We start from the raw sequence: 9,291 nt of genomic DNA, 5'->3' as shown, positions 1-9,291 counted from the left end.
AGCAGGAGGCACATACTGGGGAGCCATCCAAACCTCATTTGGTATACGGGCTCCCATCTATTCTGCTCGTAGATTTATTATTATTGGCAGCAGGCAGCCTCTGGTTGCCCTGCTTGCTGCTCCCATGCAACATGTGTTATCAGTAGTCAGATTCTAGTTGTCCTGCATGCCCACTGCTCCCTTGAAGCAGGTTCAATAAATCTAACTGCTCACTCAAAAAATAAATAAAAATAAAAAAGACTGCTAGTCCATTCCATACCACCAATGCCAATTTCTTGCATCCTGGACTTTTCATTTAAATCTAGTGGACTCAGAGTAGGCCTTGTGTTACTGTCATAGACTTAATAGGGCTGAAATAACATTTACTGAATCACAGAATGGTATATATTTTTCTTTTGAATCTGTGTTTTCTTAAGGGCTGGGAATCAACCTACACACACTCCCCTTTCATTGGGAAGAGTTTTGGTTTTAATATAAGTTAGCTTGACTATTGCAGAGAAAAGTCATGGCATTTTCTTTTTCTAATCATAGTGACCAACTGTGATACTTTAAAGGTCGGAATCACTTGTCATCCAGATTGGGGTCAGCAGAAATATATTTCATCTTTGAAAGAAAACAACCAGATCAATTTCATCACAAAAGAATGATTTGGGAGCATAAAAGCACCCCTACCCACAACACGCACGTACACAATTGTTCAATAATAGTAAGATGGTTACAAGGGGCAATTGTCAGACCGTAAAAATCATCAATCAAGTTCTATAGGAGACTGGGTAGCCAACGAAGAGGCTTTTGGGGATAAGGTAGCAGCTATTGGGAGTATGAAACTTAGGTGAACACCAAATCTACCTTCTCAAAAAACAAAAATTAAACAATCTGCAGAAATAAAACATTATGTCTGAAACTTGAAAAACACTATGTTCCCCTCACCATTCTAAATGTATATGTGACTATTGGTTGTCTATTGCCTTGTAATAAAACATATCAAAAGTTAGCACTTAATACAACAATCGCTTATTAAGTTCATGTTTCTATACAGCATCAGTTTGGGCTGGGCTGATCAGGACATTTCTTTCATTGTTTCATTGAAGTGCACTCATGCATTTATTGTTAGTTGCTAATTCTATGGTGAGTCAGTGAACTATTTGTGGGCTGGTGTATCCAGGTGACCTCACACATCTAGCTGAGAATGAATGTCTATTGGCTAGTATGGCTCATAATGGCTGGGACTGGGCCAGTCTAAAGCCAAGAGCCTGGAACTCCATCCAGGTCTTCCTTGCTGGTGGCAAGGTCCCAAGCATTTAGGCCATCCTTTGCTGCTTTCTCAGAACATTAGCAGGGAGCCTGATAGTGGAACAGCCAGGACTCAAACTGGCACTCATATGGTATACTGGCATCCCAGGCAGTAGCTAACCTGCTACACCACAATACCAGCCCCAGCTTACAAAATTTTTTAAAGCAGAATTTATTCATTTTCAGTTAGAAACAGTTCTTAAAAAAATGACGGGAAATGATTACAGAAGAATAAGCAGTGACACTAACAAAAGCCATAGAAATATCAGAGAAAGTAACCTCCTTAGGAAAACAGATCAGGTTTGAAAATGATGCCACATTTTCCAGTGATTGTGAGTTTTCAAAAAGTTGCAGAGCAATTAATTAAGAACTGTAAACTGATCTGAATTTACCAAAGTTATATGGACTGGTGAGACTCTGGGTACGTGGGTGATTGATATGGAATTTGCTTTTCATTGCAAATCATTTTGTGTCTCTCAAATCACATGCATTATTTACTCCTAAAATTAATTAACAGTTGGCTGTGTTTGGAAATAACAAATATAGCTAAAACCCTGTATGTGGGTGAAAATCTTCCTCTTTCAGCCAAAAATGACAAGATTGAGCCTGGTAAGCTATACAATCAGTGACCAGGTAAATTAAGCCAGAAAGTGGAATGCCATTTTATGCCTGGCTGAGTTTCAAAATTGACACCACATCAACGTCTGACTCATGCCAAATAATACATCTGAGTTTTAAAAAAATAAAAATGGTAACTGGTATAGTCTAGAAATTTTCCATTGTGGAAATTAAATTTTAACAGAATGAAATGGCAATTTGGTGATATTAATCAGCATGGTCCTCAAGCAATTAAATAAATCTTTAAAAATGTATTTTTATATTCTCAAGACAGAACCTGTCCAAAAATATCACCCTAATGATGGTGGTCTCTGAACACCAGATTAAAATACACCCAGGCTTCATGTGTTTTATAATTACAGAGTTTGGAAATTTTCATTAGCTTTCAGATTAGCAAGGAATGTTATGAACAGAAAGATTTTCCAAATTTCTCTATGTGTGATCATATTTACACAGTTTCCCAAGACCTTGTAGAAAGTCTAGTAATGTGTTGAGCTTTAGCTCTTGTCTTGAGAAGTTTCTAACCATGTAGCTATTTTATCTCCATAGTTTATCACATTCTTTTTTTTAATATTTATTTATTTATTTATTTGAAAGCAGAGTTACAGAGTAAGAGATAGAGAGAGGGAAAGAAGGAGAGAGGTAGAGAGGGAGAAGGAGAAGGAGAGGGAGAGAGTTGGAGAGGGAGAGGAAGAGGAGGGGGGGGAGAGAGACAGAGACAGAGACAGAGACAATCTTCCATCCACTGGTTCAGTTCCCAAATGGCCACAACCACCAGGGCTGAGCCAGGTCAAAGCCAGGAACCTGGAGCTTTTTCTGAGTCTCCTACATAGGTTCAGGGGCTCAAGAACTTGGGCCATCCTCTGCTGCTTTCCCAGGCATATTAGCAGGGAGTTGGATCGGAAGTGGAGCAGCCACGACTAAAACTGGTACCCATATGGAATGCTGGTACTGCAGGCAGTGGCTTAACCAGCAGCAGCACAGCACTGGCCCATAGTTTGTAACATCCTTATGACGATGATAAGCAAAATCTCTGCTCTCTCATGACTATTTGCACATGAGCAAAATAAGAAAATATTTTAGAAATCTGATCTCCTCCCCCAAAACATGCAGGATACTTGTAGGATTGTGGAGTTTTCAATTAGCAATAATCGCACCTCAGATAAACCTCATTGGCTATGATACTGCCACTGCACAAAGCTAGGATTATGGAGTGGAATGGATTTTAGACATCAGTTTAGTCAAACTCCATTTTTTCATAGATGAAGAATGCTAAGGATCATAGAAGTCAGATGATCGATTCATGATCACTCAGCAAATACTCAGCAAATGGAACCAGACTGCAAGTTTCTTATCAAGTTGCCTCGCAAAGAATATGTATTTTCCTACCATTAAATGCACACTTGTTATTTCCTGATAGTCCCAGTACAGACTTTGACATAAAAATACTGGGGTAGAGAAGTATGAGAAAAGTGAACCACTAAGCCTGCATATGAGAACAGAACCCTCATGATCTCCTCTTTGCCCAAAGGCCTCACCTCTTACTACTACTAGTTACCAGCACTGATTTTGGGGGAATGCTTGTATTCAGATGCTAAGAGATGGTTTGAGAACTTCAGTCCCACAAGTTCAAATTTCTATGATCCCTACCTGAAATACCCTACCTGAAATCATATTTTTGTGCATTAGCTTTGGCTGAAACCTTCTTTATTATCTGTAGTTACCAACAGTATTTGTAAACCACTTCTTTCCAGTGCAGTCTTGCCTGATCATCATTAACTATTTGTCTGCTTTTATGATGTTTTATGCAGAATTATCCTCAAACTTTGGATTTAAAAACACAAATCATGCATTCTATTAATAACTACCTGCATATGTGAAGAATAATTTCTGAATGGAAGATGCTTGCTAAGCATCTCTGTTGTGTTTCTTTGGAACTGTTTTGTTTTGTTTTGTTTTGTTTTTTTCTTTTAAGGAAAAAGAACTGCCCAGATTTTCTTGTTGCCCTTGCCCTTTAATTCACCAACAGGGAAATAAATGCAACCAACAATTTCTCAATAGCTCCCTACTCCAGTATCCTGCAGTGGCTACCTGACATTTTTGATATAGGCATTTTGATGTTGTCCTTTATATATGTCTATTTTCATTCTGACTAAAAAGCAAACATTAAACTTTCTCACCAGAGATAAAAGCCTTATTTTTTCTCTGCTTATAAGAATAAATGGAAATCTCCCTGTTAAAAATGGGTACTTTAATTTATCTTTTTGTTTTACATATGTTTGCAGAAATGTAACAACAACAAAAAAAACAAAATGATGGAGAAAGGAGATAAGAGATTTCCACGAATTTTTAGAAAGAAGATAACAATGATTGAGAGCTTGGATCTAGATCTGTATAAAGCAAGGCTTTTTAATTACTCATTATCTTCAAGAAGTTTACCATATAATTGGCGAACAATCTAACAAATTGGGTATAAAAGGCAATTCATAATTAGGCGCTAAGTTGTGCTGGCACTGAGAATGTTCCCAGTTCAAAGTATTGAGGGCAAGATCAGAAAAGAAAGCTTTGTGGTGAGAAGAATGCTTCTCAACTCTCCTTCTTACCCCCTGCCTGTTTCACAGCCATATACATATCTCCAGGAAAATTACTAATTTGTTTTCATAATAGGAGTACATGAGTGTACTACAATTAAAGAAATTAATGAAAGAAGTATTTATAGGAAATTTCATTTGGAATAAATTACTGCAATGTTGCTGGGTGTGACAATGGTATTGATTCTGTTTTTAAATTTTTCTTATAAAGATGCATATTAAAATAGTTATAGATAATTTTTTCATAACAATACTCTACAAAAAATTTTTTGGTGCAATATAAATAAAAGAGCAGAATATTCATCATTAATGAAGCTGGGCAGTTGGTCTGAGAAGATGACTATTCTCTCCCTTTTTCTATGTTTTGATTTCACATAACACAAACAAAAAACCCACAGCAAATATTATAGTTGTAGGCAAGATTAAATTTTGAGACAAAAACCTAAAGCTCTCTGTCACTAATACTTCTTTGGCATCTGTTGAGTTTAGCTGTGGAAGAAAACCAGTGGCTTGTGCCAATTCTCTCTCTCTTGCTCTCTCTCTTTTATTAGGTATTATTAGAGAGACAGAGAGAGAGCTCTTTTCTGCTGATTCATTCCCCACATGCCCACAGAAACCAGGAATTGACCAGGGCCAAAGCCAAGAGCTGGGAACTCCATCCAGGTCACCCACATGGATGGCAGAAGCCCAACCACTTGAGCCTCCATTACTTCCTCCAATGGTCTGCACTAGCATGAAGCTGGAGTCAGGAGCCAGAGCTGGGAATCAAACTCAAGCACTCTGATGGGGGGTGCAGGCATCTTAAGTGTAGTCTTAACTGCTAGGCTAACCATCTGCTCCCAAACCTCTGCTTTGTTACATATTGTTTATGTACACAAATGCACAGAACAATGATATAAAATCAAAGAAACATGCCAGGTGTTGAGAAGGCTGCTAACAGATGATCAAATTCCAGTTTCTTTCTTCCATAATGACAGAGGCCCCATCTTGTTAGGTATGCATGGTATTCAGTCGTTCCCACTGAGATGGGAGAGGAAGCCATTGTTGTCAACTGGAAGAAGGAGTTAGTTTTAGATTCGTTTTTCCAGATGTTATAGTTAACTTTTTATGTCAATTTGACGGGGTTAAAAGATGCCTACATAGCTGGTAAAATACTATTTCTAAGTATGTCTGCAAGAGTGTTTCTGGAAAAGTCTAGTATTTGAGTCAGTAGATTGCATAAAGACCTGCCCTGAAATGTGGAGGGACAAGAAAGGCGAATTTACCATCTACTTGAGCTGTGAATCTGTCTTGTCCCGCACTCTACCAGCAGCATTCTTGATTCTCTGGCCTTTGGACTCCTAGACACATACCAATGGACCACTCCACCCTCCCCAGGTATTAGGTCTTTGGCCTTAGACTGAGTTATACTGTCATTTCCTCTGACCTTTGGGACTTGGACTTCGACTGAACCACACAACTGGCTCTCCTGGCTCTCCAGCTTGTAAAAGGCATATTGTGGGACTTCATTGCCTCAGTAATCCCGTCAACCAATTCCCATAGTAAATATTCTCTCACTTTTAACTATATTCATCTAGTCTATTGGTTCTGTTTCTATGGATAATATTGACAAACATAATAACTTTAGCAGTGAAGATGATGGAAATTTTAAAAAAAGAAAGTGAAATTTATAGGCTTTAAATATTAATACTTAATCCTTTGAAATGAGCACTCAAATGTGTAGATATATATTTATAAAATAATTTTAGCTTCCTTTATCCTATAGATTGCAATAATTCTTTTTTTATCCAAATATGTTCATGTATACCTATGTTCTTTTACAGGGATAGATACACAAAAAGGTGTTATTAAAAAGAACCCACTGGCTTGTATAAAATATAAAACTTCATTTCTCTTGTCTATAGTTTCAAAGTAAACTGTCCAGATTATTGTAGCTCTCCTCCATGTGGTCATTCAGAAAAGTAAGACTCCATGTTGTATGTATACAAGCATCTTCATATCTGGTTCCAAAGAATTTTAATGTATACCAATTTTTTTAAAAAGTTCTTTACGGAACCCGTAAACTTTTTAAAAAAAATTGGTATACATTAAAATTCTTTGGAACCAGATATGAAGATGTTTGTATACATACAACATGGAGTCTTACTTTTCTGAATGACCACATGGAGGAGAGCTACAATAATCTGGACAGTTTACTTTGAAACTATAGACAAGAGAAATGAAGTTTTATATTTTCAATAATTTGGTGCTGGTATTATTCTAATCTTCATTGAATATGGTAAACTTTCAGTCTTTTAGCACTGTAACTGACTTTAGTAGTTAAGTTACAGAAGGAACAAGTAGTCGGTGTAGCAAGATGCTGCTTGGGATGTATGCCTCCCAAATTGGAGTGTCTAGGTTTCAGTTCCAACTCTGATTCTGTTTCCAGTTCTCTGCTAAGCATACTATGAGAGGGAGCAGATGATGACTCAAGTAGTTGACCACATGGGAGACCTGGATTGAAATTCAGGCTCCTGGCTTTACCTGGGTTGGCCCTGGCTGTTGTGGTCATTTATGGCATGAACCAGGGATGAAAGATATCTGTCTTGGTCTCTCTGTATTCTCACCTTTGAATCAAATGAAAATGAATACATTTTTAAGGGCAAGCGTATGGTGCAGTGGTTAAGTTGCCACTTGGGACATCCACATCCCATACTGGAGTGCCTGGTTCAAGTTTCAGCTACTCTGTTTCCCACTCAGCTTCCTGCCATTATGCACTCTGGGAAGGCAGCAGATGATGGCTCAAGTATTTGAGTTTCTGCTACCCATGTGGAAGACTCAGATTGACTTCTGGGCTTCTGATTTCAGCCTGGATTAGCCCTGGCTGTTACACACATTTTGGGAGTAAAACAGCGGATAAAAGGTCTCTATTCATCTGTTTGTCTCTCTCTGTCTTTCTGCCTTTCAAATAAAATGAAAATAAAGAAATTAAAAATAAATAAATGAATTTTTAGAAAAAAGAAATTAAGCACAGATACTTTGTTTTAATAATCTAATTTGGAATTCAGAAGAAAGATAAACTTCTTTGAAGAAACAATTTTTAATGCTGTGAAACTTAGAAAAATATATGCAAGCTTATTCTGAGCAGATAAACTTAATTGACAAATATTTTATGTTTTCTGCTACAGTGAGTAGACACAGAAAATGAATGATTTAGAAAAAGTAACAAAAAACTTCCATTAGAACATAATTTCAATTGGACTAAAACTAATTAGCCTTGCAACAACTACTTTGAAAATCCTTTTAAATTTCCATTTGTAGTGAGGCACTTTTTATTTTATTCTGTCTCAATACTACTATGAAAAAGTTAATTGTATCATGCTGGTTTTAAGTGATAAATCTACCTTGAATAGATGATAGAATTTTGAATAGAGAAGACAGTTTTACTAAACAAAACTATTTAAAATACTTAGCTAGGAAAAAATTTAAATAGGAAATAGTATTAAACATGCAAGAACCTTTTTCTGTGAACTCTGAATAATATAATTTAAGAAGTTGGAAGTAAATATTTCATGGTTATTGGGAGAAATAATGTCTAAGCCCAAATTTCTATTGGTTGGGGTCTGTTGAGCTGTTATGTATGCCCTCAAAAAGACAGAAAAAGAGGTGGGTGTTTGGGACAGTAGTAAAGACTCTGCCTGTGGTGTTTGTATCCCATATTGGAGGGCTTGGGTTCAAATTCTGGCTCTTCCTCCAATTCCAGCTTTGTGCTAATGCAAACCCCGGGGGCAGAGCGGGTTGGGGTGGGGAGGGGAGGGGTAGAAGCAGGTGATGGTACAAGGGCTCAAGTATTTGGTCCCTTCTATTCACGTGGGAGCCTTGAATGGAGCTCCCTGGCTCCTCACTGCAGCCTGGCCCAGCCACAGCTGTCTCAGGCATGAGAGGGACCAACAGATGGAAGATCTTTGTCTCTCTCTGTCTTTCAAATAACAATGAAAACAGAAAAAAAAATCACAGGATGTAGCTATACAATGAATAAGAATGCTGTCAAGAGACTAATGGCAAACAATTCTAAAACAAATCATTAGGTCAAAAGCAAGGTATAAAACAAAGTACTGAATATGTTGTATTTGTATAAAGAAAAAGAATGGAAAGGATAGTTTTTCCAGCTTTGAAGTACATGAATGAATTACTTTTATACATTAACTTTTTAAAAAACAAGAAACTGAGGGCCAGGGTTGTGGTGCAGAGAGTTAAGCCACTTTTTTTTAAAGATTTATTTTATTTATTTGAAAGACAGTTACAGAGAGAGGTAGAGACGGAGAGGTCTTCCATCCACTGGTTCACTCCCCAAATGGCTGCAACAGCCGGAGCTGCGTGGATCCAAAGACAGGAGCCAGGAGCTTCTTCCAGGTCTCCCACGTGGGTTCAGGGGCCCAAGGACTTGGGCCATTCTGCTATCCCAGGCCATAGCAGAGAGCTGGATGGGAAGAGGAGCAACCGGGACTCGAGCCGGCACCTATATGAGATGCCGGCGCTTCAGGCCAGGGCTTTAACCTGCCTTCCCACAGCGTTGGCCCTTAAGCCACTGTTTACAACACCAGCATCCCATATAAATGCTTTGGTTCAGGACCCAGCTGCTCCACTTTTGACCAAGCTTCCTGCTAAAGTGCCTGAGAAAGAAGTATAAGATAACCCAGATCTTCTGGACCTCTGCCACCCATGAGGGAGACCCAGATGGAGTTTCTGGCTCCTGGCTTCAGCCTGACCTAGCCCTGACCATCATGGTCACTTGGGGGAGTGAATCAGT

General features: G+C 38.2%; 1 non-coding gene across 1 annotated transcript; it reads right to left on the bottom strand.

The window, feature by feature from the left end:
• Positions 1-2,975: 2,975 nt before the first annotated feature.
• Positions 2,976-3,113, bottom strand: LOC127490384 (U4 spliceosomal RNA). Its single transcript, XR_007918349.1, has one exon. It is a non-coding gene; the product is annotated as a U4 spliceosomal RNA (small nuclear RNA).
• Between the last annotated feature and the right edge of the window lie 6,178 nt (positions 3,114-9,291).

Source organism: Oryctolagus cuniculus, chromosome 2 (genome assembly GCF_964237555.1).
Source record: "Oryctolagus cuniculus chromosome 2, mOryCun1.1, whole genome shotgun sequence".
Classification (NCBI taxonomy): domain Eukaryota; kingdom Metazoa; phylum Chordata; class Mammalia; order Lagomorpha; family Leporidae; genus Oryctolagus; species Oryctolagus cuniculus.
This window is presented reverse-complemented; position numbering and strand designations above follow the sequence as displayed.